The sequence below is a fragment of the Macaca nemestrina genome, chromosome 1 (genome assembly GCF_043159975.1).
Source record: "Macaca nemestrina isolate mMacNem1 chromosome 1, mMacNem.hap1, whole genome shotgun sequence".
NCBI lineage: Eukaryota > Metazoa > Chordata > Mammalia > Primates > Cercopithecidae > Macaca > Macaca nemestrina.
Window position 1 is genome coordinate 219899938 of NC_092125.1, and position 23178 is coordinate 219923115.

The 23178-nt window shown below is 45.8% G+C and overlaps 1 protein-coding gene across 3 annotated transcripts in view; it reads right to left on the reverse strand.

Moving 5' to 3' along the window:
• The window catches only part of LOC105473204 (kazrin, periplakin interacting protein), a 1227585-nt gene that overhangs the window by 517181 nt on the left and 687226 nt on the right, over window positions 1-23178 (reverse strand). The gene's annotated exons all lie outside the window — the stretch shown is intronic.

A 23178-nucleotide genomic window follows, 5' to 3' on the forward strand; every position in this document is an offset into this window, starting at 1 on the left:
CCTCCCCACGGCCCTACCCCTGTGTGTGCACCCAGGTGCAGGAGCAGCCTTAACCAGCTCCTAAGCTTCTTAGCTGAATATTAGCGGGGACAGAGATGAGGTTGAGAGATAAGAAGGCAGGCGTCGATGGGGCTTCTTCCCTTGCTTCTACTGGGACCAAAGAGGGGAGCCCTGCTGCCTCAGTTTACCCATCCCCTCTTCACAGAAGAACTGAGGTAACCTGACGTTGATGTACCCTTTCCAGCTCCTCTTTCTCTCCCAGACCACAGGCTTTGCATTTTTCACTGGGGCCCTGGATTCCAGCCACCAGACCTTGTTACCATAGCAAGCTTCATTCCATGCAAATAGGACAATTTAAAACAGCCAGCAACCCTCTGGTCAACAGGGCGCCACCATTCCAGCTCCGTCAACCTCCGGAGAGCAGCAAAGAACAGATTGCAGAAGCCAGTGGGGTGCTGCAAGGAAGAATGAGGCTGCCCACCCTTCACGTTCTTACAGGAAACCCGTAAGAACCAAGCAAAGGCCGGGTGCGGTGGCTCCCAGCAATTGGGAGGCCAAGGCAAGTGGATCACCTGAGGTCAGGAGTTCGAGACCAGCCTGACCAACATGGAGAAACCCTGTCTCTACTAAAAATACAAAATTAGCCGGGCATGGTGGTGCATGCCTGTAATCCCAGCTACTGGGAAGGCTGAGGCAGGAGAATCGCTTGAACCTGGGAGGTGGAGGTTGTGGAGAGCTGAGATTGTACCATTGCACTCCCGCCTGGGCAACAAAAGCAAAACTCTGTCTCGGAAAAAAAAAAAAAGAACCAAACAAAAACTGCATGCAGAGTGCTTTTCTATACATTCTTATGTCTTATGAGTGAGGATTATTATTCCCATTTTAGGGATAAGGAAACTGAGGCTCTGCACAGGGTTAAGCAATTTACTTAAGAGGCCCGCAGAAACCAGGTGACACCAGGACTGGAAGAAAGTAATCATCTGATTGCAAATTCCTCCCGCTGCGCCTTCAGGAGGCCTTGAATGATAGATTTCTCCCCGCTTTTATGTGGAACCATAAAAACAGTCTTGGTCCATTCCCCTGTGACCACTAACAAGCTTTTGCAAGAGGGCAGGATTCGATGGTGGAGCATGTGGCAGGAAGGCACAATTCTTCACTCTGTCCACACTGCTCAGCTAATGGGTCAGTGTGGGGATCGAACCCTGACCTTAACCTCATTAACACAAGTTCTTACCAACTGGCCCAACCAAGGCACTTAGAACTGCTTAGTGTATCTGCAAACCAGGATTCCGTTCTTTGCAGTCTTTCCGTTATGGGGAGAGCATCGAAACTACAGAACTTTGTGGGTCTTCAAAAGGGGGATGCCGTGGTGCAGTCATTGTGGAAAATATATTAGCAGTTTCTTGAAAAGTTAAACATAGGATTACCATACGACCCACAAATCCACTCCTAGGTATATGTCCAAAAGAATATGTCCAAAACAAATATCCAGAAAAATCTGTACATGGATGTTCATAGCAGCACTGTTCATTACTAGCCAGTAGGTAGAAACGACCCAAATGTCCATCAACAGATGATTGGATGAACAAATTGCAGTAAACAATGGAATATTATTCAGCCATGAAAAGTACTGAAACATGCTACTACTACGTGGATGAAGCCTCAAAACATTATGCTTGGTGAAAGAAGGCTGACATAGAAGGTCACATATTATATGATTCAATTTATATGACATATCCAGAATAAATAAATCCATAGAAACAGGAAGCAGATTGGTATTTGTCAGGGGCTGCAGGGAGGGAAGAATGGGGAGTAACTGCTTAATAGGTGCCGGGTGTTACTTTGTGCTGATTGATGAAAATGTTTCAGAACTAGACAGAGGTGTTGGTAGCACAACACGGTGAATGTACTAAGTGCCAATGAATTCTTCACTTTAAGTGCTTAATTTCATGTTATGTAAAGTTTACCTCAATCGAAAAGTCATATATGCAAATACACAAAGAGGGGATGGGAATGTTCTGGAACTAGGGCTTCTGAGCAAACGGTTAAGAGTAGCTCTATTTAGAGGGCCGTGTGTGTGTGTGTGTGTGTGTGTGTGTGTGTGTGCATGCACGAGCTCTCACCTTTGGAATAGCACTCAGCAGAAGAAACAGTAATTTATCTGTTTACATGTCTCCCACTTCACTGGGAACTTGTGGGTGGGGGAAGGAGGGTAATCTGGCTTTTTATGTTATTCATCTTTGCATCCTTGCCACCCTAGCCCATAGTAAGTGTTCTATAAATGAGTGCGTGTGAGTGTGTTTGTGTAGTAAACAAACTGACCCAGTGTTACTCATTTTGCTCTTCGGTGAGATTATTCCCACACACTGGGATCTTCAAATCAAAACAAAAAAAGCTAACAAGGAGAAAAGAAAAGACTCATTCCTTGAGCCCCTTCTCATCCCTCTCTTTTTGAGGTTTCAAGAAGCTTGCTTTAGAAGCTCCTGGGGTGCCTCCTAGGAGTTTAAGAATTTTATTTTTTTGAGAGTTTTTTTTCCTAACATGAAAAAAAGGGGCTTTTTCCAGTTGTGTGTCTTTATGTTCACCCACACACCAAAGGACTAGATCTTAGATAGATAGAAAGTCTGCAATCAATTAGCCTCTGCAGGTACTTGATTTAAACCAAAAAGGTCTACCTTTCTTTTTTCTTTTGCTTTTTTCTTTCTTTTTTTTTTTTTTTTGAGACAGAGTCTCACTTTGTCACCCAGGCTGGAGTGCAGTGGCACGATCTCAGCTCACTGCAGCCTCCACCTCCTGGGTTCAAGAGATTCTCTGCCTCAGCCTCCTGAGTAGTTGGGATTACAGGTGTGGGCCGCCACACCCCGCTAATTTTTCGTATTTTTAGTAGAGACAGGGTTTCACCATGTTGGCCAGGTTGGTCTCAAACTCCTGACCTCAAGCAATCCACCTGCCTCGGCCTTCCAAAGTGCTGAGATTACAGGCGTGAGCCACTGCGCCCGGCCAGGTCTACCTTTCTTATCCCCATCCTCCACCGCCACTCAAGGAGGAAAACAGTTGCTATGTTTAACTTTTCAAGGAACTGCTAATATGTTTCCACAATGGCTGCACCATGGCATTCCCCTTTTGAAGACCCACAAAGTTCTGTAGTTTTGATGCTCCCCCCAATAAGGTAACTGAAAGACTGCAAAGAACTGAATCCTGGTTTGCAGATATACTAAGCAGTTCTTTTTGTTTGTTTGTTTGTTTGTTGTTTGTTTTGTTTTGTTTTGAGATGCAGTCTTGGTCTGTCTCCCAGGCTGGAACGCAGTGGTGTGATCTTGGTTCACTGCAACCTCCGCCTCCCGGGTTCAAGCAATTCTCTGCCTCAGCCTCCTGAGTAGCTGGGATTACAGGTGCCTGGCACCATCCCTGGTTAGTTTTTGTATTTTTAGTAGAGACGGGGTTTCACCATCTTGGCCAGACTGGTCTTGAACTCATGACCTCATGATCCACCTGCTTTGGCCTCCCAAAGTCACACTAAGCAGTTCTAAGTGCCTTGGTTGGTCCAGTTGTTCAGTGGAATCTGTGTCCCCTCCCACTGGCCTAACCCCCTCCCGCAAGCCCATTTGCCTAGAGCGGTCTGGAACCCCTTTTTGAGGTTTCAAGAAGCTTGCTTTAGAAGCTCCTGGGGTGCCTCCTAGGATTTTAAGAATTTTATTTTTTGAGAGTTTTTTTTTCCTAACATGAAAAAAAGGGGCTTTTTCCAGTTGTGTGTCTTTATGTTCACCCACACACCAAAGGACTAGATCTTAGATAGAAAGTCTGCAATCAATTAGCCTCTGCGGGTATACTTGATTTAAACCAAAAAGGTCTACCTTTCTTTTTTCTTTTTCCACAACTTTTTTCTTTTTCCACATGGATTTCCATGGGATCCACAACTATGAGAATTTGGCAGGACTGTGGATTCTGTTTTAGGGTTCCCCCTTTTGCATGTTCCCAAAATAGTCCCAATCTCACACCCCAGTAGGCTGATGTTAAGAACCAAGACAGAAAATGGGTCTATTTCATAGGACTTGCTGTCATTTTTCCACTGTCACTGCTGCTATCACTCCCAACCAGCCCAACCCCATCCAAACCTCGGCCCATATGTGGTCACCAGACTCTACCTACATTGTCTGATCTTTCTCAGCAGAATGAGCTGACTGTGCCTTGTGTGTGTGTTTGTTGCCCATCAAAGCTTGCCTGGGCATTTCGAAAAGTTTGCAAAACCAACTTCCCTCTAGCTCAGAGAAAGGAAATTCCTATCAAGAATCAAGAATCAAGAATCAAGGCTTAGGGCCTAACCCATTGCTGACAGCACAGCCACATGCACCTCCCTTGCCCCAGAAATAGAGTGACCTCATAATGTAACATCGAGACTGGGATGCTGCTGAGAGCAAAAGAGGTCGCAGTGAGTAACTGAATTAAGCTAAAACAAGTGGCATCCATAGGAACTGTCCCAGGAAACCCAGTATATCTGGTTGCCCTACTCTATGATTGAATGACCCTATTTGGTCCTAGAAAGCAATGGGGATTGTCTACTCTAGTGCCCTCCTTATTTACAGACAGAGAAACAGAGCCCCCAGATTTAGGAATGAACCATGCAGCTTTGTCAGTGAAGGAGCTGGGAAGAATTTAACCAGGGACTTTAGAAAATGGCCCATCTTTCCACTGATGTGTGTCACGCGGCACTTCCTAAATTACAGTTGAAGGGCGGACCCACAGCCTTGCATAACCTGGCCACTGACTTCTTGTACCACACCCCTTGCTCACCATTCTCTTGCCACTTAATTGTTTCCAAACTCAGGGTTTTTGTCTTTTTCCTTGCTTCTCCCTGGAACATTCTCCCCAGAACATTCTCCCCCTGGCTCTCTGTATCTGATTCCTTTTCATCCCTCAGATTTAACATTCAACATTTACTTATTTCATAGCATATATCACCATTGGTTATTGTTCTGTTTATTTATTTGCAAATTTGAAATACAGACTGAAGGATTTGAGAGATAAGTCACCAAGAGTTTGGCTCCCTGGGGTAAGGTCTTTAAACTCCTGGGGTTTCCAAAACAATCCTGCTTATTCTTCTTTGTCTTGGATTCCATGGAATTCCCAAGAATAAATGCCCCTTTCTTGAGCTCATTTGATTATTTCTGTTGCATGCAGTAAAATGCCCCGGCTAAAACTACTCCATCCCTCCACCATATGCACCCAACGAGCCAGACTGTGAGACTCAGGAAGGCAGGGTTTGTATCCCATTCTGCTTTCTGCTGCCCCTGTCTGGGCTCAATAGATGCTTCTCCAAAGAGTGTGTGGTTGATTGAACAAATTCATCTTCCTTGTCCCCTACAAATTCATATCCACAAATATTCTTGCTACTCTCATTAAAACCCTTCTCATATTCAGTCTTCTCCAGGAATTCTAGTCACATCTTAATTTTGCAAAGCATTTTCACAGCTCTCTTATTTTATTCTTGCAACAACTCCATTGGGTAGAGAGGGTACTGGAATCTGCATATGGCAGATGAAGACACTGAAGTTAAGAGATCTGTCCAAGCATCCCAAAACTGCCCGCACTTCCTTCCACCTCTTATCCTCCAGTGCTCAACACATACTTGTTGAGTGGATAAGCTGGGGGCCAGGACTCAGATACTCCCACATAAAGCCCAGTTTTCTCTCCTATCCAATCAGGAGCATCGTTTCTCTTTGGCTCAGAGACCAGAGGCAGCATCCATGCATTCCTCCCGGTAAGGCTGAGTGATGAATCGTGGATTCCAGGAATCCATACGTGGGACAAGGTGGAAAGGGGGAAGGCTGAAAGGGAAGCCAGTGAGTGATGAACTTCTTGACCCTGGAGTCAGTGCCCTGAGAAACTCTCATGCTTCTTCGGGTTGCCAAGTGGCTGCTTGCAGGAGCCAGACAGACATGCACGAATGGGGTCCTGCTCCCTGCAGCCAACGTTGAAGGCCACTTCCTGCAAATGGTGTCCCTTCCTAGGCTCTAGCCACAAGCCTCTGGACTCCAGTGTTTCTCAAAGTGAAGATGAAGACCACGTGATGTGGAATCCACAGAAGCTGCTTGTGAAAATGCAGAAGCCCAGGCTGACCAACCAGAATCCCTGGGGTGGTGCCCAGTGTCTCGGTATCTGCATTTACAACAAGCTGCCCAGGAGAATCTGGTGCGTCATGAAGTTGGAGACTCACCACTCCAGACACCCAGATGCCCAGAAAGCACTGAGCACATGTGAAATACGTATATGCCAGGAGCCTTTTGAGCCTCAGGAGTGGCTGTGAGGGCTCCCTGCTCTCTGCTTTCTGGATGGCATCTGTCCTGTGTCCCCATCTCATCCCCCTCCAAGAGAGAGTCCTTGGGGAGTTACCCTCCCTCTCCACAGACGGAGTCTCTGTTTATTCTAATTGTCACATGGGAATCCTGGCCAATCTAGGAGATGAATTTCTTGTCCATTTACATGGTTTACTCTGGCTGAGTGGGTTTTAACATGTGCTCTGGGGAAAAGGGCAACAGATCTCCAGACAGGAGTGGCCAGGGCTCAGGGATGTGAGTGAGAGGACCAGGAGAAGGGAACAGAGCTGTAGAGAAGTGGGCAGGCAGCGGAACCCCAACAGCTATCCTCCTCCTATTCATCACCCTCATTACGATGTCTATGAACTGAAAGGATGGAGAAGAAAAGATACCAGGAGGAAAAAACAGGGGAGAGGAGTGTGGGGCTTAAGGAGACATACAGCAGCTATAAGATGGGAATGTATACGTTCAGTGTTGATGAAACACATGGGCACGTGCACACACACACACACCCCAGTACATATCAATGTGGACACACAGCAGAGTTATTAGTGTAAAGAATGACAAGCTCTTCCTGTCTTCCCAAGCAATCTCTCATCTAAAGCTGGGAAAGTCGGTCAGGCGTACCCCTTCTGTGTATGTATTTAACCAACTGAGTTCCTTCTGCGGATTTTTCATTTGCAAAGAGTCCTTTAATAATCACTTCTAATTCAGAAGCTCCTAGGTATGAAATCGATAAATATTAATAGACATTCTAACCACAGACTTAAACACATAAGCATATATACTTAAAGTCTCTATTCCTTGGTAGAAGTGCAAGTGCATTTTCTGCCCTCCTTGAATCTTTCTTGTGGTTTTTTTTTTTTTTCTTTAATGTGTTTCTTCTTTCCCTGGTGGGAGGCTTACGAGAGAATATGTGTGCTGGCCTGGGTTCTCGGCTGTGTCACAGCCTCTGTGAGTGACAGTGAATAACAGCCACAGCCAAGCAAAGTATAAAACCCAGAGACAAATATTTCCACCCTCAGAGAAACATCACTACACCTCCAAAGACCTGGTTTAACTCCTGGACGTCTTGCCCAACTGACCTCTTGCCCTCTCATGTGGTGGCTGTGTCCATGGTGTGGGCATTATTTTATTTTCCAGCAACCCAGAACAATTTCTGAGAGGTACCCCCAACAAAGCTAAAGAGGTCAGGGTCAAGTGTTCTAGCCACTCCTATACTCTTGAATCTGCTCCAATTTCCCATTTTAGCAAAGGCACCCTCTCTACAGCCTACTGGCAGGAGGATGTTGGCTGACGTCATCAATGACCTCATCCCTCCTTTGGTGTGGGGGGAGGGAGAGCTCCAATGCATAGGATCTAGACTTAGTTAGGCATGGGTTTAAGTCCAGCCCTGCCACGTACTAGCTCTGAGACACTCGATGAGTTGCTTACTGTCTCTGAGTCTCAAGTTCCTCATTGGGAAAATGGGGATAATATTGCTGCTGATTTCATAGACTTGTTGAGGAATTAAGAGAGATGAGGCATCGGAAACCATCTGGCAGAGTGCCCGGTGCCTAGAAAGAACTTAGTAGATGTTATCGGTGATGGAGATGATGGTGATGGCGATGAAGACCGTGGCTGTGATAGTTGTGACGGCAGCTCTCATTCTTTGGGCATCCACCGTGGTCTGCCAGTTTGCTCAGTCATTTATTTCTACTAACTCAGGCTGAATCTTCCCGACACTGAGGTCACCACGAGGAAAACACTCAGGCTCAGGGGGTTTGCTCACACGCACCTAGCTAAGAGGTAGAATAACCAGATTCACACCTAGGCGTGCCCAATTCTAAGGTTTCCACCTCTTTTTACTTTCTCATTTCCCCCTCTAATACATGAAGTCATCCCTGCTCTCCTGAGGCAGTGAGAGACCTTATGTGTCCCTTCCAACCCAATCCCCTTCAATCCCTGCAAAAGGCTCAGATCTGAGGCAGAAGCAGAGGAGGGAGCTACTCCTCTGTGGCTGGTGCATTTGTTATTCCAGGCCCTGGGGATCCATTTGGTAAATGAGTTCTTTTGGCTTATAAAATGGTACCCCAGTGGTTTGAAATACTTAACAGACCTACCCTAAATGGGTAATTTACTTTTTTGCTCACTGGTAGTGTTATTATGCCTGTGATCTCTATTCTATAAAAGTTGTTTTGGATGCTTTCTTGGAGGGTAGGGGGGCTATTTTTAAACACAGGTGCATTTGATTTGGTGAGGAGCGGACTTTCACAAGACGGGGATTCTCAGGACGCCTTTATCACCCTATTTTGCTCTTTCACATTTATTTATTTAACTAAAAATACCTTCCGGAGGAGAGTTTTCCACTCATTTCTCCTCAGGCCCGCGCTCTTTTCCCAGATTGTCATGGACTTCTGCTTCCTTGAGTTCATTTCTTTCTACTCCCAGGATGCTTTACTCACCGAATAAGTCCTCTTCTTTTAGGAAAAGGACTTTCTCCCCCAGATATATCACAAAGAACAGCGCGAGCCCCCATTCAAGGCCACAGAGGAAACATTATATTAGGTACCACAAGACCAGAGGAATTAAGACTGTAACATCCCTCGATGATTTATTGCAAAGGGGTCTCAGATCTGGCAAGGTGCACCATCTTTCTTCGGGAATTGGAAGCAGCAGTAGTAGGAAGGGGACGTAGATCTTGTTCCTTAAGCCAATACTAAATTATTGCAGCATCAAAGTGCCCTGGAAAAAATCTGTATTTGCCAAATGGTATACACTGTCTAAGTCAGTGTGTCATGAAGGGCTGTACCTGCAGCCATCTGCCCTAATATTCAGTACTCACTGTCCAGTTGTATGCATAATTGGAAGGGAGATATTTTGTTCAATGGCCGACTTGTTAGGATGATGTGTTTATAGCCAGCAAGGTGCAAAGCTGTCATATTTATCTTAATTGACTGCCCCTTTATTTTTTGTACCTGCCTTGTTTTATGCTGGGGAGGTGAAAAACAATTTATGATATCACATTTGGAACTCCAAGGCCACATTATTAGGTGTCTCTGTAGTTCAAGAAGGAGCTGTGTTGCTCATGGCAGTGTCAACTGTTTTGCTTTTGGTCACATCCTCAGCCATCTTGGTAGCAAGATGGCAGGTACTCTGACAGGTTCACCCAGGAACGGCCAGCTGCCAATGTCTTTCCTTTTGAGAAACAAACAAGTAGATTTGGTTTGGAAGAGGGCAGGTTGGGAGGTAAAAACAAGTACCAAGGGGAGGGGCTCACGTTTGCTCTTCCCTTGCCTGTTCTGGTGTTCTGCATCCATGCCCACGGCCCCAAACACTCCTCCAGTACTGGCTCCACGCTAGCTCCTCAAGACACTGGGACCGCAAGTGCAAGAACACACCTGTCCAGGCTCTGAAACAACTGTCATGTATTCAAGAGATGAGACGGTCTAGAAGAAAAGAAACTGAGCTTCATTCTTCCCCTGCCAGTGAGGAACCCCGAGGGAGTCCTGCAGAAAGCCAGGTTATAACACTGGGAGCCTGATACCTTCTAGGCAGCTTCGGGGAAGAAAAGAAAGACAGATCCAGGTTCTTGTCCTGTCATTCATTAGGAGGCATCAAACTAAAGCGTGCACTTCAATGTCTCTCAAAAGACGGACTGGCTAGCTCATGGGCACCTTTGTGCAAATTAGAAAAATATTGGCCCCCGTCTCCCGGGCAAACGGAGCCCTGCTGGGGGGCACAGACTCAGAGAATGGAGCTCCAGCACTCGAGTGCGTTAGTCCCCTTCGGAAGCTAAGCAGGAAATGATCATATGCATCACTGACCAGTGGGATTTCCACCTTCCTCGCTCAGAGGGTATCTAGGTTCTGTTTTCAAGATCATTTTGTTGCTAGTGTTTTAATTCAAAATAACATGAACCTTCACAAATCTATGTATGCCTTTACATGAAGAACACTGAATGAAGCTATTTTACATTAAATTTCAGCAGCCATATACATCTTTTCTTTCTTGAATTTGTCTCAACGATCCAAGAAGAGGCTAAATGAGCTGGTAGATTCAAAATCCAGATTTGCTTGAAAGTGCTTTTGGAAGGGGTGCTATGAGAATGAGAAGTGGCAATGATTCTAGTGGGTTCTTACACCAGACCCGGTGCTAAGTACCTAATGGCAACCCTACGACGAAGAAGCTACCATGATCATCCCCATTTTACAGAGAGGAGAACTGAGGCTCGGAAAGGTTAATTTACTCCCCCAAGGTCATACGGCTCAAGAGCGGCAGGGCAGAGACTCAGGCACAGGCCACCGGGATGTCAGTGGCCCCCCTTTTACTACTTTTCTGTATGGCCTCCTTCCACTCAAATGCAACATGAGTGCTATTGAGTTGAAAAATGTAACGAAGACAGGATTCATATACACACCTGAACTGAGGATGACATTGCAACAGTCATCTTTTTTTCTGGGGAGGAGGGTAGAAGGGGAATGATAGAGTGTGGTTGTTTGTCCACTCCAAATCTCATGCTGAAATGAAATCCTCAATGTGGGAGGTGGGCCTGGTGGGAGGTGATTGGATCATGGAGGCCGATGTCTTATGACTGACTTTGCACCAACCCCTTGGTGATGAGTTCTCACTCAGTTCACAAGAGGTCTGGTTGTTTCAGGGAGTATAGCACCTCCTCCCTCTCTCTCTTCCTCACCTGCTCCCCATCCTCACTCCTGCTCTTGCCATATGACATGCCTGCTCCCACTTTGCCTTCCACCATGATTATAAGCTTCCTGAGGCCTCACCAGAAGCTAGCACCACACTTCCTGTACAGCCTGCAAAAGTGTAAGCCAGGTAAATCTCTTTTCTTTTCTTTTTTTTTTTTTTTTGTTGAGACAGAGTCTGACTCTGTCACCCAGGCTGGAGTGCAGTGGTACAATCTCCGCTCACTGCAACCTCCACCTCCCAGGTTACAGCAATTCTCCTGCCTCAGCCTCCCAAGTAGCTGGGATTACAGGTGCCCACCACCACACCCGGATGATTTTTATATTTTTAGTAGAGACGGGGTTTCACCATGTTGGTCAGGCAGGTCTCGAACTCCTGATCTCAGGTGATCCACCCTCTTTGGCCTCCCAAAGTGCTGGGATTACAGGCGTGAGCCACCGTGCCCGGCCCCTCTTTCATTAATTACCCAGGCCCGGGTATTTCTTTGTAGTGACTGCAAGAACGAATACAGGGAACAATGAATATGCATGTAATTATTAATCTTCTGCTTCAGGGATTCTCAGCTTTACCATTGGGAAAAATCTTGAGCATTCTATGGTTCTCATAGCTTCAGCAGTGTGGGTTTCATTTTCTTTACGCACATCTCTAATTTTAATTGTCAGCAAGTGAGGAAAAAACACCACCCAATTTGTGGACCTCAGAATTCTATATCTGGAAGGAACCTCAAAATTCATGCTTGCTTTAAACTTACATGTTGAACCGTATTAAACTGGCATTTGATTGATGTCTACAATCCCAACACTTTGAGAGTCCAAGGTGCGAGGATCACTTGAGCCCAAGAATTTGAGATCAGCCTGGGCAACAAAGCGAGACCCTATCTGAACAAAAAGTAAAAAAAACAAAGCTGGGTGTGGTAGCACATCCCTGCAGTCCTAGGTACTCGGGAGGGTCACCTGAGCCCAGGAGTTCGAGGCTGCAGTGAGCTATGATTGCGCCACTGCACTCCAGTGCCTGGGCAACAGAATAAGACTCTATCTCTTAAAAAAAAAAAAAAAAACAAAAAACAAAAAACCAAAAAAACCCCAGAAAGACAAAAAAGTTCATGCTTAGTCGAACAGGCTTGTTTTACAGATGAAGACACTGAGACCGAGAGAGACCATTTAACTTGCCCAGATGACCCACACATGGAGTGGCAATTCTTTTTTTTTTTTTTTTTGAGACGGAGTCTCGCTCTGTCGCCCAGGCTGGAGTGCAGTGGCGCGATCTCAGCTCACTGCAAGCTCCGCCTCCTGGGTTCACGCCATTCTTCTGCCTCAGCCTCCTGAGTAGCTGGGACTATAGGCGCCCGCCACCTCACCCGGCTAGTTTCTTGTATTTTTCAGTAGAGACGGGGTTTCACTGGGTTAGCCAGGATGGTCTCGATCTCCTGACCTTGTGATCTGCCCGTCTCGGCCTCCCAAAGTGCTGGGATTACAGGCTTGAGCCACCGCGCCCGGCCATGGAGTGGCAATTCTTACTATGATTTGTTTATGTTTGTTTAAGTGAGCCCAGGACTATGGTGGGTGTTCAGTAAACATTTGTTGAACCATATTAAACTGTGGCATTTGATTGATCCATCTGAGGCACACATCACAAAAACAAACTAGCTCTACTTCTGATCATTCTGTTGTAAAAAGCTTCTAAACTTAATATGAGGTGAAAACCTCCACTAGGAAACATCCCTTTGATCTTACACTTCCTTTCCTTGAAACTGATAGCAAACTTGGCAACCGAGTCTTCCAGAAATTAATAATCAAACTTTACAAGTCTACTTTGGTTATCCCAACAACTTAAAACAAAAAGAAATGAAACATTTCCTACGGCATCTCCCCCTCTCCCTTCCGACACCCCCGCTAGGGAACAGCTGTGTCTGTTTAAAATTGATTTTGATCTCCCAGGAAGGATCCGGTTTCTTTGCACACGGAGCTGCTGCCTCGCGATGGCATGTGCAGTTCTGGAAAGGTGTTGGGGTTCAGCTGACTCTGCTGTAATTCTAACAGACAATCAGCAGAAGCCCATCTTCCCTCAGGGATGTGGGCGACGTGAGACTTTAGCTGATATTGGTGCGGTGGGCTGGGACGTTCTGCTGCCTCAGGAATTTTTCAGCACCCTCTCCTCATTCCCCTTGACTATTGCTGGTAGATTGGATTTTTGTTTGTCATTCCTCACTCCTTCCCACTCATAGTATTACCCATCCATCTTACCTTTTGCCTCGTTACTGGAAATAGGTGGAGCACCTTTCCCTGAGCCCCTGATGTTAGGCTTGGGCATGTGACTTGCTTTGGCCCCTGGAATGCTAGTGGGCTTGCAGCAAGGAGGGTCCTTGAATGTGTTTGTACCGTTTGGCTTGGCCGCCTCTGCTCTGGGATCCTGCGCGAGAAGAGCATGCCCCAGGTAACTGCCTTAATGTTCAGCCCTGAAATGCAGACATGTGGAGCAAACCTGAACCTGGCCTGGGGTAAACCCCAGCCAAACCCTAGCCATGCCCTGCCATTAGGCAGATCCACAAACGAGAAAAATGAATATGGTTGCAAGTCACTGAGATTCTGAGGCTGTTCGTTGCACAGCAAAAGCTGACTAACACATGATTGAAACTAGCACCTTCCCTCAAGGGTATCATCCTGCCTGTAGCACTTTGCTAGGCAATCATAACCGAGAACTACAGACTAGTGGGCTTAACCAACAGAAATGTATTTCCTCAGAGTTCTGGAGGCTGGAAGTCCAAAGTCAAGGGGTTGGCAGGGTTGGTTTCTTCTGAGGCCTCTCTCCTTGGCTTGTAGACAGTCACCTTCTCCCTGTATCCACCCATGCGCATTCCTCTGTGCATGTCTGTGTCCTCCTCTCTTCTTGTAAGGACACCAGTCGTGTTGGATTAGGGCTCACCCTCATGACCTCATTTTCCCTTCATCATCTCTTTAAAGACCATATCTCCAGGCTGGGCATGGTGGCTCACGCCTGCAATCCCAGCATTTTGGGAGGCCAAGGCGGGTGGATTACCTGAGGTTGGGAGTTTCAGACCAGCCTGACCAATGTGGAGAAACCCCGTCTCTACTTAAAATACAAAATTAGCCAGGCACGGTGGCACATGCCTGTAATCCCAGCTACTTGGGAGGTTGAGGCAGGAGAATCGCTTGAACCCAGGAGGTGGAGGTTGCGGTGAGCCAAGATTGTGCTATTGCACTCCAGCCTGGGCAACAAGAGCGAAAACAGTCTAAAAAGACTGTATCTCCAAATGCAATTGCACGCTGAGGTACTGGAGGCAGGATTTTAATCTATGAATTTCAAACAGGCACACTTTGGCCCATCGCATTGCTTGCAAGTGAGAGGAACTTGGTGTGCACTGGCTTAGATACCAAGGGGAATTTGTGGCTCTCACGAGTGGGAAGTCTAGAGGCAGAGCTGACTTCAGGAACTCCAGCAGCTCAAGCAATGCCACTAAGTCCCTCTCCTTCTTGCTTCTCTCTGTGGCCTGGCCTCGTTTCTCATCCTATCCTGTGCCACTGGCCTTTCTCCATGCAGAGGAGGCTTGAACAACATGGCCATAGGCAACTCTGGGCTTACCTCATTCTACCTTAGCTGCCTCAGAGGAAAAAGGCAGTTTCTCTCTCCCATTGTTGGACAACTGGGCCTATCCCTGGGTCAGTCACCAAGACTAGGGCACATGCTCCTTTGATCGACTAGGCCTTGTGTATACGCCCAGCCCCAAGGCCCCAGGGAACTGGGTTGGTAGCCGCACCAGAGGTGCAAGGAGCGGGGAGGAGTGCATGCCCAGGGTGGGGGGAGTGACGTAGCAGAAGGAGAAGGAACCATGGGCAGACCAGGCAATGAATGTCCATACCCACCACATCCCTGCCCCAACAAGAAGACAATGAGCCCTGGCCTGCAGGCTGGGCAGGGACTTGGAGATGATGATCTAGGCCACTGATTCGGACTCTTAATCAGACACACTGGACCTCCATCCGGCCTCGACTTCCTAGATGGCAGCTTTAGGTGAGCTGCACAAATTCCTGGAGTTCCAGTTTGCTGTGGGGGGAAAACAAATGTCTAGCTTGTTTCAGGATGGTGATGAGGAATAAACGCGATCCTCATGCCAAATCCCTAGCCTGTAGAGTGGATACTGTAGCGTTCCTCTAGCTGTCCTCTTCTGGGCCATGTACCCACCTGCCAAGACCAGGAATATCAGCCACTAAAGTCCCACAGCTGCCCCCTCACCAGCCATCACCCTCTGCTGCAGGAGCAGAGGCCTACCCCACCCAAGCTTATGCTCCCACCCAGGGACCAGCCTTGGGCCAGTGACTTGGATACAAAATTCCAGCTCCTTTGCCTCCATTTGGGACCCCTCTGAAGGGCCAGCTCTGGAGCTCCCTCAAGGCATTGCAGCAAAGCACACCACCTGCCAGCTTCTCTGTCCACCCAGTCCTGACTTCCTCACTCCTACACATGCGTCTCCTAGAGCATTTCCTGCATGCAGGAAACGGGATTGCAGGTGTCCTGGTGGCTGGCACACAGGAGTATTTATATGTGCTAGTTGTAATCGCTGTGATCACTCTTGTATTTATTCACTCATTTGTCCACCACCCTCTGCTACGGATACACCTCCAAGAGGCAGGATAGTGTACTAGCTTAGAGTGCTGACTTGCCTCTGGAGCTGGAATGCTTGGGGCCTAATCCCTGGTTGACCTCCACCAGGTCTGTGATGTTGGGTAAGGAACTTGCCTTCTCTTTGCCTCAGTTTTCTCATCTGCGGAATGGCAATAATAGTGTAGTTTCTGTTGCATAGGGTTGTTGTGAAGATTAAGCGAGTTGACAAGGGTAAAGGATTGACAAGCTCACCAGGCATGGAACAAATGCTTGTAAATGTTCACCTCTCTGCTTGCTGCTGGGCAGGATATTATGTGATGGGGCTGCAGGGATGGAGGAGACCCAGTCTCTGCCCTAACAGTGCTCATGGTCTAGTGGTTGAGACAGACAAACCAACATTCATGCCAGGAAGAACTTGGTTCTGTGCCCCTTTAAGAGCATGTTTTTGAATGAAGATATGTCATTCATTGATTCTTTTAACTTCACATAATAAGGATCCATTAAAAATAAAAATTGTATTTTATTTCTCTCATCAAGAAAATTCTTAAGATTAAAAATCTTTGGAGACCAGTTCAAAATACAAGGGTCTCAAATCTCTTTTTCCAGTCCAGGTTAGAGGTGCTTCCCACCCCTTCCTGCTGAGACGAATTGCTGAAGGGGCTGAGCCCCACCTGAAGGTTCCATTTCTCCAGTGCCCATCCACAGGTCCCAGATTTGGGAACAAGTGTTTGTAAAGGACAGTCTCATCCTGTTGTCTGAGAACTGCCTTTGCAACATGGATCCACTGACCCGAAGTGCCATCAGGGTTTGTGTGAGATGGAATGAAAATTTCCCAGGTTTTCGAGCTGAAGAGTCAGTCTCTAAAAGTCTCCCAGGTCAGCCCTCTCATTATGTAGAGTAAGAGATAAGCTAAAATTGGGAAGTGACCTGCCCAAAATTGATTTTGCTCCACACCAAGAAACTCTTCTTTTTTTTTTTTGAGACGGAGTCTTGCTCAGTCACCCAGGCTGGAGTGCAGTGGTGTGATCTTGGCTCACTGCAAGCTCCGCCTCCCGGGTTCATGCCATTCTCCTGCCTCAGCCTCCCGAGTAGCTGGGACTACAGGCGCCCACCACCACGCCTGGCTAATTTTTTGTATTTTTAGTAGAGATGGGGTTTTACCGTGTTAGCCAGGATGGTCTCGATCTCCTGACCTCGTAATCCACCTGCCCTGGCCTCCCAAAGTGCTGAGATTACAGGCGTGAGCCACCGAAGAAACTCTTCTTGATGCCCACTTTCAGATGGCAAATCCTTAGCGTTTTCTGGAGGAGGTGATGAGAACACAGGACTTGGAGTCAGGCAGACATGGCTAGGGTTCCTGTCACTTGATCTAGAAAGTCATCAGATTCCATGGAATTCTGGGAAAGTTATTGACCTCTCTAAACTTTAGGGTTTTTCTGCTTGTAAAATAGGGATGTTGTGATCTGTACTGACATATAGGTACTGAACACCTAATACATGCCAGATGCTATTCTAGGGGTTGTAAACACAGCAGTGAAAAAAAATTAGGCAAAGTCCCTGCCCTTTTGGAGCTTACATTCTAGTCTGGGTGGTAAGAGGTAGATATACCTACATATGAGTGTAAGTGTATAATGTGTGGGTAGGAGAAAGAGAGGGGAACAGGAACTAAAGCAGAAAGGGGGAGAAGGCGAACGGGGAGTGACATTTGGCTTCTATTTTATATGAGATGGTTGGGGAACCTGACTTATCCAGTAAGGTGACATTGAGTAGAGACCTGAAACACACACAGGAAACAAGCCAGGGAGATTTCTAGGGAGGGCAAAGGCTCAGATATATGACAGTCCCCGGCTTGTCTGAGAAACAGTGGGGCAGGCATGGAGTGGAGTGAGGGGAGGGGTGAGCAGGAGATGAGGCCAGAGAGAAGTAGGACCCAATCAGGTCCCCGTGGGGACTGTAAAGTCTTGTAGGGACTTTGGCTCTTATTCTGAGTGAAATGGGGGACACTGACCAGTGCTGAGTAGAGGAACACCATGAGATGATTTATGCTTTGGCATGCTGTGTAGCAAAGGCTGTCCAGGGACAAAAGTGAAGGCAGGAAACCATTTAGGCAGCTGTTGCCATATCTAGCAAGGTACCATGGTGGTTTAAAAGGTGGTAATGGAGTTGAGAGGTAGAGTGTGGAAAGGTGAATGGATTCTAGATCAACATTGAAGGTGGAGCCACAGGTTTTGCTGACAGGCTAAATGCAGCACCTGTGAGAAAAAGAGGAGACAAGGATGACCTGAATGCTTGTATTTAAGCAAGTGGAAGAATGAAACATTCATCTCCGGAATGGGGAAGGCAGTGGGAGGAGCAGGTTTGGGGATAGAGTGTATGCTGATTTTGAGATGTGTGTTAGACATCCAAATGGCAATATCAAGCAGGCAGTTGGATACACAAGCTTGGAGTTCAGGGAGGGATTTGAGCTGGAAATATGAATTTGGAAGGTATCAGCATGTAGCTGTTATCCAGAGGCCCGAGAGTGGATGAAATCTAACAAATCCATGTTGAAGGAGAAGGGAAAGGCCCAGGGACTGAGTCTCCCAATATTTAGAGGTCAGGGTCTTAAGGAGACACAAGCAAAAAGGACGGAGAAGGAGCAGTGAGAGAAGTGGTGTCCCGAAAGCCAAAGAGAGAAAGTGTTTGAAGGAGGCCCTGTTAAAACTTTCTAATAGGCTGAGTAAGCAACAATATTGATGATTGATGACATTGGTTGATGACATTGATGATTGACCAAGAATCTGGAATGCAGAGGTCAAAGGTGACTGCAAGAAGGGGTTTCACAGGGTTGTTGGGAGGATTAAGTGGGATAGCAGACATAAATAAAGCAGCATAAAACCTGCTGAAAACCCAGAGCAGAGTAGGTGTCCATTAAATGTTAGTCCCTTTTCTCCTAATCCTCGTCCACCACACAACTTGTCCAACTCACGGCTATGGAACCCTTACCCGGAGCCCCTCCATATCCACTAACATCAGCCACATTCCTCATTACACATGGCTATGCTATTAATATACTTTATTTATTTAATTTATTTTTTTGAGACAGAGGTTTGCTCTTATTGACCAGGCTGGAGTGCAATGGCAAGATCTCAGCTCACTGCAACCTCCGCTTCCTGGATTCAAGTGATTCTCCTGCCTCAGCCTCCCAAGTAGCTGGGATTACAGGCATGCGACAGCACGCATGGCTAATTTTGTATTTTTGGTAGAGACAGGGTTTCTTCATGTTGGTCAGGCTGGTCTCAAACTCCCAACCTCAGGTGATCCGCTTGCCTCGGCCTCCCAAAGTGCTGGGATAACAGGCACGAGCCACCTTCCCTGGCCCCAATATACTTTAAAGATACATTCTCCAGCAATGGTGAAATCTAAGCTGACTGCAACACAAGTTAATTACCCTGGAAGTCTCAGTGATGGTCAGTGAATTTGCAAATATCCTAAATAATACACCAAGAAAAAGATGTTGGGTTCCTGTAGCTGTGAGTCACAATGGGTACTAATTATCCCTTACTCAGAAATTAAATGAGCAGATTTCCCCAACCCCCTTCCCACCTGGCAAAAGGTCTATATGATGTCCTAGAAAATAATAAAGTGAATGAACCCAGTATGAAATGCAGCGGGCAGCCTCACACTGGGTTCTCTGCCGCTTATTAATACCAGTACATGGCATTAAATTAGAGAAGAGCCTTTTCACAGGAGTGCTAAGAATTCTGCCTGGCTGCCACGTGAGTCCCCCTGGATGCTGCTTCTCACCCGGCAATACACCAGCCACTCAGCATGTTCCTGTTCATTCTGAATCAGATGATTAAGGCATGCTGAAATTTTTTTTTTTTTTTCAGCAGTGGTCAAATAGTATGCTTACTCTAGCATTTCTTATTTTTATTTATTTATTTATTTTTTTTTTTTGAGACAGAGTCTCGCCCTGTTGCCCAGGCTGCAGTGCAGTGAGTGGTGCAATCTCGGCTCACTGCAAGCTCCGCCTCCCAGGTTCATGCCATTCTCCTGCCTCAGTCTCCTGAGTAGCTGGGACTACAGGTGCCAGCCACCACGCCCAGCTAATTATTTGTATTTTTTAGTAGAGAGCGGGTTTCACTGTGTTAGCCAGGATGGTCTCGATCTCCTGACCTGTGATCCACCCACCTTGGCCTCCCCAAATGCTGGGATTACAGGCATGAGCCACCACACCCAGCCTAATCTAGCATTTCTAAGTATACTCAGGAGATACTGAGAACCACAACTCGGAGGCATTAATAGGTGCCAGAAAGTGTACTAAGTACCTTGCATTTCTCCTCTCATTTTATCTTATAGAAATCTAATTATTACAACAACTCCATGAGGTAGGTATTATAAACACTGTTACAAGCTGAGATTTCAAGAAATAAGTTCCAAGGGTCACTTAGGGAAATCCCTAAGTGGCAGAGGCAGGATTTGAACTCCAGGAGGACTGATGGTACAGCTGGAGCTCTACGCTTCTCTTCCGTGCTGCCTTCTAAGAAAAAACTGACGTCTCAAGCAGAGCATTTAGGGGGTTCTGCTACACTATTCAACTTACATTTTTATTAGGCAGGTGCTGGGGATAGGAAAAAAAAAGGACAAAAAGTTTGGTCCCTGGCTTCAAGTAGTATATATTATATTCTCATATACTGGTAGCGGTAATACTCACCTGCCTATCTCCAAAGGTTGTTGTAAAGTTCAAGTAAATTAATGGCTATGAAACCATCCTCTTTCCTAAATAGAATAAGGACTGTAACCAGAAGCTGATTTTAAAAAATTATAAGGCATATTAATATCAGCATATTTTCAAGTGCTCAATCAAGTTCTAAGTGACCAAATTTACTGCTCCATCCTACACTTTAACTTGTATACGAATGGACCAATTTCCTCCCAAAGAAACATGCATTTTTAAATTTCAGCTGACATAAATCTACCCTGCTCCCAGGACTTGATTCATTTACATTCTTTCCTTTTCAATTAAATAATCACCCAGAATCTAAAAGGACATATTTCCATTAGTAGACTCTCAACCAGATGACCTTTGAGATCACAAGGGTTTATGTAACTTTTTCTGATTGCTTTTTATCTTCTTGTGTATCACTTTCCCTAAAAATTCTGTCAGTTAGTGTATTTAAATTCTTTTCTCCTCTCCTCATTTCACCGCTATTTACAATAATGAGTCACAGCTGAAAGGGACTGAAATATCATGGGCTGCTTTTAACATATGCCAGCAAGAAGGGTGCTTCACAGTTGGTAAAGGCTAGTCTAAGGCAAGGGAGAGATTTTCCTTTACCGGTATGAAATGGAACTTAAAATCTCCCTTAATTACTTCCCAGGCCTTATCCAACTTGTTTTTCTTGGGTAGGGCCTGGAAAGTAATTAATGGAAATTTTGGATACAGCCCGATATTCTATATGAATAATAGCAAACTTGGATTATGTGCTCATTATGCGTCCAATCTGAAGGAGCTCACTGAATCTCCTGACAAGTAGGAGGTAGATACTCTTACTATCCTCACTGTACAGGTGAGAAAACTAGGATTTGGGAAGGTTAAACACCTTCCCAATGACACAGAGCTAGTAGATCATAGAGGGGAAATTTGAACACAGGGCTTGGACTTTTGACAGTTAGGCCGTGGGTCCCAGCTCTGCCAGTCGTGGAACTTCAGGCAAATCATGTTGCTTTCTAAACTTCTATTTTCTCATCTGTGAAATGGGCATGATAATATCTTGGCCTTGCCTCTCCTAGGGTTGTCATGAGACTCAAGGGGTTGCTGGATGTGAAAATGCTTTGTCAATGGTCAAGAATGCAATGATCACTACCACGGTTGGGAAGGGAACGCAATGGAAGTCAATCAGTGGAGCCCAAGATCACTCAATGAGTGGGCTCACATGTAAGACTATAACCAGTTGTGTTCAAAGAACCAGTGGCCTGTAATGACCATGTGCTGACCACTAGCAGCTGAAGGGCTGGTTCCAGAAGGGCTCCCATCTCCCCAGCAGCCTGATCTTGCTGCTGAAGCACAATACTACCCTTGGAAGCCAGCCCCAACAGCCCTCCAAAGCTACTTCTCACCTCCCCTCTGTGCCAAAGAGATTAGTTTTGCCACCCTCTTTGATTAGTGGCACATTTCCAAGCTGAGGGTGTCTGTGGAAGCAATCTTTATGCTCAGATTTATTAAAGTCACTGTTGGCTTAATGAATTACCGCAATCCAATGAGCCCATAGATAGCTTGTATTTAACTTTTATGTGGCTGCCCCAGAAACCAGCTTGAAAAGCAGAAATCAATGATTGTGACAAAATCTCGATACAATTTATTTTGAATGTTCAGTTTGGGATTTGATGTATGCCATTGTCAGATGTATTTTATGCTCTCAGATGAATTTTATTCTTACTGATTAAAGGCGGTTAGCAATATCAGTAGGATACAGTTTGACAAACCTTAAAAGAAATGTTGCAAAAGTGTTCTCATCCCTTACATGCTGGTTTCTAACCAGATTTGTCTCACATTTTAATCAGCAGCACCAGTAGCTGTGTCTTCAAACTACCAAAGGGAGGCCCTATTTACCAGTTCTTAAATTAATTAGTCAAAATGCATTTAATTAATTATGCCCACTGTGAATATCTGATTCACCAGTAATTGGGTAGGATATAGGCAGGAACCAGGTGGTATGGGAGGAGTAGACAAATTGACTAGGACTTTTCCCATTGGACACCTTGGTTTCAATAAGTTTTATTTGTTCTTGGATTTTTTTCCTTTTTTTTTTTTTTTTTTGGTAATGTACCAGCTACTATTTAGAAATAACCTGTTCAGAAGCAACACCTGCAGATTAACATAAAGTTCCTATTTAGAGAGGTGTCTAGACAGAACCTAAAATAGGAACTTTAAATCTTCAGCATTCAATGGCAGCAGGCCATAAGACTTTCACAGAAACCAAGACCAGATGGCTTTTTAATTTTTAGCACTAATCAATTTATTACGTAGTAGCCCCCAAAATGGGAATAAAGTTGGTCTGAAAAGGAGCATGACTTCATATCCTTTTCAGCATGTTCCTTTCATTTGTCCATGTATCCATCTATCAGTGCATCCATCCATCATTAATATATCAATCCATCCATCCATCCATCCATCCATCCATTGTTTCATTCATCCATCTACCCATCTATTTATCTGTCCATCCATCCATCTATCCATCCATCCATCCATCCATCCATCCATCCATCCATCCATCCATCCATTGTTCCATTCATCCATCTACCCATCTATTTATCCATCCATCCATCCATCCATCCATCCATCCATCCATCCATCCATTGTTTCATTCATCCATCTACCCATCTATTTATCTGTCCATCCATCCATCCATCCATCCATCCATCCATCCATCCATCCTTCTGTCCTTCTAGTTTACTGAGTGTTTACTTTGTGTCGGACACTGCTAACTTCTTGCCACTGATAACCTCTTTTAGTCCTTACTATAATCCGTGAGGTCCAATACTAATATTGCCTCACCTCTTTTAGTCCTTACTA